This window comes from Pinus tabuliformis, chromosome 8 (genome assembly GCF_031772625.1).
Source record: "Pinus tabuliformis cultivar Carrire ecotype Pingquan chromosome 8, CPIR1, whole genome shotgun sequence".
NCBI lineage: Eukaryota > Viridiplantae > Streptophyta > Pinopsida > Pinales > Pinaceae > Pinus > Pinus tabuliformis.
In genome coordinates, this window is record NC_142294.1 from 1,378,478,094 (window position 1) to 1,378,484,093 (window position 6,000).

Sequence of the window (6,000 nt, forward strand, 5' to 3'; positions counted from 1 at the left end):
TTATTATAAACAAATTATTGTCTTTTTTGTAAATAGAAAAGAAAGAATTTATTATGTTTTCAATTTTTCTTTTAATTTCTTCATTTTTTATGAAACATAAATAAGTGAAATCCAAGATCTTGATAAGAAAGACATGATATATGATGGTTACATAAAATGTTGTAGTAAAAATATATATATATATATATCTATATATATATATATATATATATATATATATATATATATATATATATATATATATATATATATATATATATATATATATATATATATATATATATATATATATATTTTTTATTTTTTTTTCCCATGGAAAAAGTCGTAATTTCTATTAGTCATTTGAAATTACATTCTGTAGATGCTGTGCATATTCATACTGAGACGGTCTGTCTCTCAAAGGAGTTCTGTAGGAGGCTGTCCTGAGTTCCAAAAAAAGAAAAAAGTTGTGAAGGATACAGAGATATGATCCTATTAATATAACCATTCTCTCTCCGAAACGTTGGTCCACGCAGGGAGTTTCGGAGGGGAGTCTGTCCAATAAGCTACTGTCTGTAATAGAAAAATAGTAAATAGTGATACCATTAAAACTGTGTTTGCTGTGCTGTGCAACCATGAGTTCTGCCTCCCCTTTAAGGAGACACAAAAAAATATAGTTTGTTGTCCATATTATCAGTTCTATCTAGATAGCATGTATATGAAAAAAGTTAAACAAAAAACATTTGTTGGGCGTATGGGACCCCTTTCAGATCTGAGAGTCCCTTTGTGCCTGATGGTCATCAAAGGGTCGATGGTAGTACTGAAAGAAAGTTCCATCCCGGTCTTCTTGTATTAGCCAGTCCGCTTCTTCCCTTTGCGCTGCTTGCTTGGATAGGTGGTCCGCCCGAGTGTTGCGCTCCCTGTAGATATGTCGACATTCAAATTTTTCAAAAGCATCTGTTAGTCTGAGTGCCTCTTCCAGAATGTGTCTCAAAGAGAAAACAGTGCATGTTGATTTCCTTGTAAGCCAATTGCAGACAATCTGTGAATCACCAAACAGTTGTAGATTTGTGCAGTCTTTTTCATGTGCAAAAGTGATGAGGTGTTTTGCAGTGATAAGCTCAGCAAAGTTGTTAGTGCCTCTTCCCAGGTGTATTTGCAGCATGTAGTAGTGGTTTTCTCTCAGGTAGAGTAGGGCTCCCCCCCCACAGCCAGTCTCTTGGGCTGAGCCATCAAAATAGGCCCAGGGATAGGATTTATCTATGAGCTCCGGGGTGATGGTCCTAGGGGGGGCAGGAGGGGGGTCTTCAGGAATGAGAGCTAGGTCCGCAAAGAGGTGTGCTATAATGACAAGCCAGAGAGGAGCCTTTTGGTCAAAAATGGCTCTGTTCCTTGCTGTCCAGATGGACCAGCACATCAGGAGGGGGATATTCTTATCTTTTCCTTTGTGACGAGCCTGCCAGTTTTCCCAGGCATCACCAATGGAGAGACCCTGCCATAGCTGTATGGAGGGGGACATAGAAGTAATAAGAGCCCACTGTTCTTTGACAACCGGACATGTGAGGAAGAGGTGTTCGGTGTCTTCGTCGTTCATTTTGCATAAATGGCACCAGAAAGGTCCATGGAAGGACTGCTTTTTAAGGTTTGCACCTGTAGGTATCTTGTTGAGAAGAATAGTCCACATGAGAAGGCGTGTTCTGGGGGCTGCTTTTAGGTGCCAGATAGATTTCCACCATTGTAGCATATTGTCTGGTTTTAGTGGTTGCATGAGCTGTAGGTATCCTTCTTTTGGGGTGTATGAACCACTTTTTGCTAGGGCCCAGACAATTTCGTCCTCTTCCTCTGTGATTCTAACCTGTGCTTGTGAGAGCGCCTCTGTGTAATTCTCCCATGTCTGTCTCCACTGATTTGGAATGTGAAGGTCTCGGTATGTCCTCCAGGCCTGCTGGAGAAAAGTGGAGTTTTCCTGGTCTGCAATATGAGAAATATGCGTGACTCCCCGATTCCTGAGGTGGGTTAGGAGCTGTGCTGGAAGATTGTGCATATTCCCACAACCGATCCAAGGATCAATACCAACTCGAACAGAGCTTCCTTGTCTGATTCTCCAGGTGATGCCTTCTCGGATTAGGGGTAGAGAGTTTATGACCGCTTTCCATATGATTGATTGTCTACCACTTCCTCTTTGTTCCCTGCATACCCAGCTGTATATACTTTCTGGTGCGATGTATTTCTCCATGACTACCTTCGTCCAGAGGCTGTTTGTAGTGAGGAGTTGCCAGCCCAGCTTGGCTGCCAGAGCATTTGCAAATAGATCCAGTCTCTTTATCCCCCAGCCACCCCATTTTTTTGGTCTCGCGATGGAGTCCCAATTTACCCAGGCAAAGAGATTTCCTTGCCTGTTCCCTTTCCATAAGAATCTGCAGCAAATTTTCTGTAGTCTGGAAAGAATCCCTCTCGGAATCCATGCCAGTGACATCCAATATACTGGCGTTGCTTCAAGTACAGATTTAATAAGAGTGAGTCTCCCAGCCCTAGTGAGATATCTGTTGTACCAGACATTTACTCTTCTCTCCACTTTGGTAATGAGCCAAATCCAATCAGCTATTTTGTATCCTCCATGCTTCACCCTGAATCCTAGATACTTCAATCCTTCCTCCATAGGGTGGATTTGAAAAGGGAAACGGTTTGTTGTGTAGATGACCTCTTGTGGGGTGCAGCCAAGCTCTGTTATGGTGGATTTATGAACATTTATAACCATTCCTGATGCTTTCTGGAAGAGATCAAAAGCCTGTTTTAGCGCCGATGTGTCAGCCATGCTGCCATTTAGGAAAATCAAAACATCGTCCACAAAAAGGAGATGTGTAAGGAAGCAGTTATCCGAGATTTTTATCCCTTTTAATCTTCCTCTTCTGTGCTCAGATGCAATAAGTCTACTTAATCCTTCCATAATGAGAAGAAAAAGAAGGGGGGATAGTGGGCATCCTTGTCTAAGGCCCTTTCCAGCAGTGAAGAAAGGGGAAGGTGTGCCGTTGAGGAGAACACTGAATGGGACATCAGAGATGCAGCTCATGATTCTTTTAATGAAAAGGAAAGGGAAGCCCAGATGGGTAAGGAGCATTCGAATGTATAGAAGATTTACCCTATCGAAAGCTTTTGATAGGTCCACCTTGAGGATCATGCCCTTTATATTTTTGCTTTGCATAGAGTGAAGAAGCTCTTGAGCAGTGCCGATAGCTTCATGGATCTGTCGTCGATGGAGGAAAGCGAACTGTTCAGAGGATATGTTGGCTGATAGAATGGGTTTGATCCGATTTGCTAGGATTTTGGCCAATATCTTATAGAGGCAGTTGCAGAGCGAGATAGGTCTGAATTCATCAAAGGATACAGGCTTGTCAGTCTTGGGAATAAGGGCTATAAAGGTGGCTTTGATACTAGAGGGGATAGATCCTATATGACAGCAGTGATTTATAGCATTTAGTAAGTCCTGCCCCAGCAGATCGAAAAAGGCTGAGTAGAATTCAATAGTCCAGCCATCCGGGCCCGGACTTTTGTCCTTCTGAAAACCTTTGATTGTCGCTTCCAGTTCCTCCATAGATATATCTTTAATGAGCTCGTCTGCTTCCTCCTCATCTACAAATCTTGGAAAAAGTTCTGCCACTCTCATGATTTCAAGAAGGTTTGCTTGTTCTGGGGCCTTGTATATGTTCCTGAAGTGTGAGGTGGCAAGATGTGCCAGTTCTCCAGGTCTGCTCACCGAGTATCCCTGTTCATCCTGTAGCTCCCAGATGGTATTTATTGCCTTTCTTCCATTTGCAAAACGGTGGTAGAACTTTGAATTTTCATCCCCTTCCTTTAGCCAGATGGCTCTGCTTCTAAGTCTCCAGGAGTCCTCCCTATCCCTGAGTATCTTGGATCTTTTTTTAATGAGCTCTTCGAACATAGACTTCTGGTCAGGGGATAAGTATGTACCATCTGAGTGGGATTCGAGGCCTTCAATTGCTTGTTCCGCTTGAGAGAGAGTTTGGTCATCCAGTTGTCTCTTCTGCTTTGCCCATTCTCTTGTGACCACTTTGATCTCAGAGAGGTTCTTGACAAAACCAGTGGCTGGGTCTTCATTCTCCCGAATTGGATGTGCCTTCCAATAGTCCGTAATCTGATTGATGTAGGAGGGTTCCCGCAGCCAAGTTGCATTGAATTTGAACGGGGCTTTTTGAGACTGTTGTCTAGCACTTATTTCCAGGAAGATTGGTCTATGGTCCGATATCCCCCCACTGCCCACCCATTGTCTGGCTCTTGGGTGTAGATTACACAGGCCTTCTTTGATGATAAAACGGTCTAGCCTCCTAGCTAGGCTCTGGTCCCCAGTTCTGTTGTTCTTCCATGTGTACTGGATTTTTGCAGAAGGGAGGTCAATCCAGTGATAGTCCTCAAGCAGTTTCCCAAAGTAGTCCGAGAGGGGATCGATTTGTGCCTGATGGCCCCAAGATTCAGAGAAGCCCATTGAAAAATTTAGATCTCCCCCCAAGATAATGTTTTCATCAATTAGGAGCGGGGAACCAAAGAGCTTTTGCCAAAATAGTTCTCTGTTTTGGCAGGGGCCATAAACATTTATGATTTTGAGATTTTCCTCCAGGTCTTTTGAAAAGATATCAGCCCCCAGATAACCCACTCCGCCCCAGATATTCTTTAAATTAATGGAGTTGTTCTTAAAGCCCATAGCTATGCCTCCTGATCTTCCTGACACATCGATGGCTGTGAAAGTCCATCCCGGCAGCCATGATTCAAGTATGGAGGTTGCAGAGTCTGCTTTACATAAAGTCTCTTGTAGGAAAATAATGTCCACAGGATCAGTTATAAGTAGACGTTTCAGGGCCGATTTTTTATCGGGGCTGGCCAACCCTCTACAGTTAAAGGACATAATTTTCATGGAGGGGGGCGGGAGAGGGTGTCCTGCGCTCTAAGGGCCCTGGGGATAGTGTTCTGTTTACCACGGAGGACCTCATCCTCCAATTGTTTACGAGCAATGGTCATATTAGACGGACGGCCCCGCCCCTGCTTGGGCGAGAGAAAAGGAGCATCCACCGATATTCCTATGGCGTCCGTGACATGGAGCTTGGTGGTCGAGCGGGTGGGGTACCGGGGAGAGGAGTTTACAGAAGGGGAGGGCGAGGGGAAGGAAATGTGGGGTAAAGAGGGGAGGGAGAAAGGGGAGGGGAAACCCGGTGGATTCGGGATAGGGCAGGATACATATAGCGATGGGAAATGTGAAGGGTTAGTGCCCATAACTAGGTCGAGGGCGGATGGGGAAGAGGGCGGGGGGATTCTAATGGGGGGAGGCACACCCGCGGAAGATAAACACAATGATGCATTTTTAGAAACAGAGGCAGATGAAAGAGAGGACGTACCCGAGGAGAAGACCGCACCCTTAGCAGCTCTTGATCTGGTCAGAGGTGGAGAAGGAGGCTGGGCCGAGTTTGAGCCTTGCTTCTTTCGGCGTGGTGCAGAAGGCGCCTCTACCGTATCTGAGGTGATGATGTGGTCTGTTCTGCGTGCCATAGCCACTGAGGGGATTGGCTGTCCTTCTTCTATATGCGGACCCTGGTCTGATACCGTCTGCTCTGTCTTCTGGAGAAGGGGGCAATCCTTGAAAAGATGACCCACCTGGTGGCATCTTCTGCATCTGTAGGGGATGCCCTCGTAATCGAGCTTTTGAGTTCTTGAAGTTGTTTTCCAGTGAATAATGATGTTTTCTGGCACCCCCCCTCTGGTATCCATATGCACCAAGATTCTTGCATATGCCAGCGAGCCTGTTGTGATATAGGACTTATCTGATTCCATGAAAGTACCGAGTGCATTTCCAATTCGTTTAAAGATGTCTTCAGACCAGTACTGTAGAGGCAGTCCTGGGAGTCTGACCCAGATAGGTCCGATACCTATAAGCTCCGTCTCTGGGTCAAATAATGGCGTCCATCGCTTGAGGAGGACCGGGGCTTTCTCAAAATGCCAAAAAGATGAGAGGAC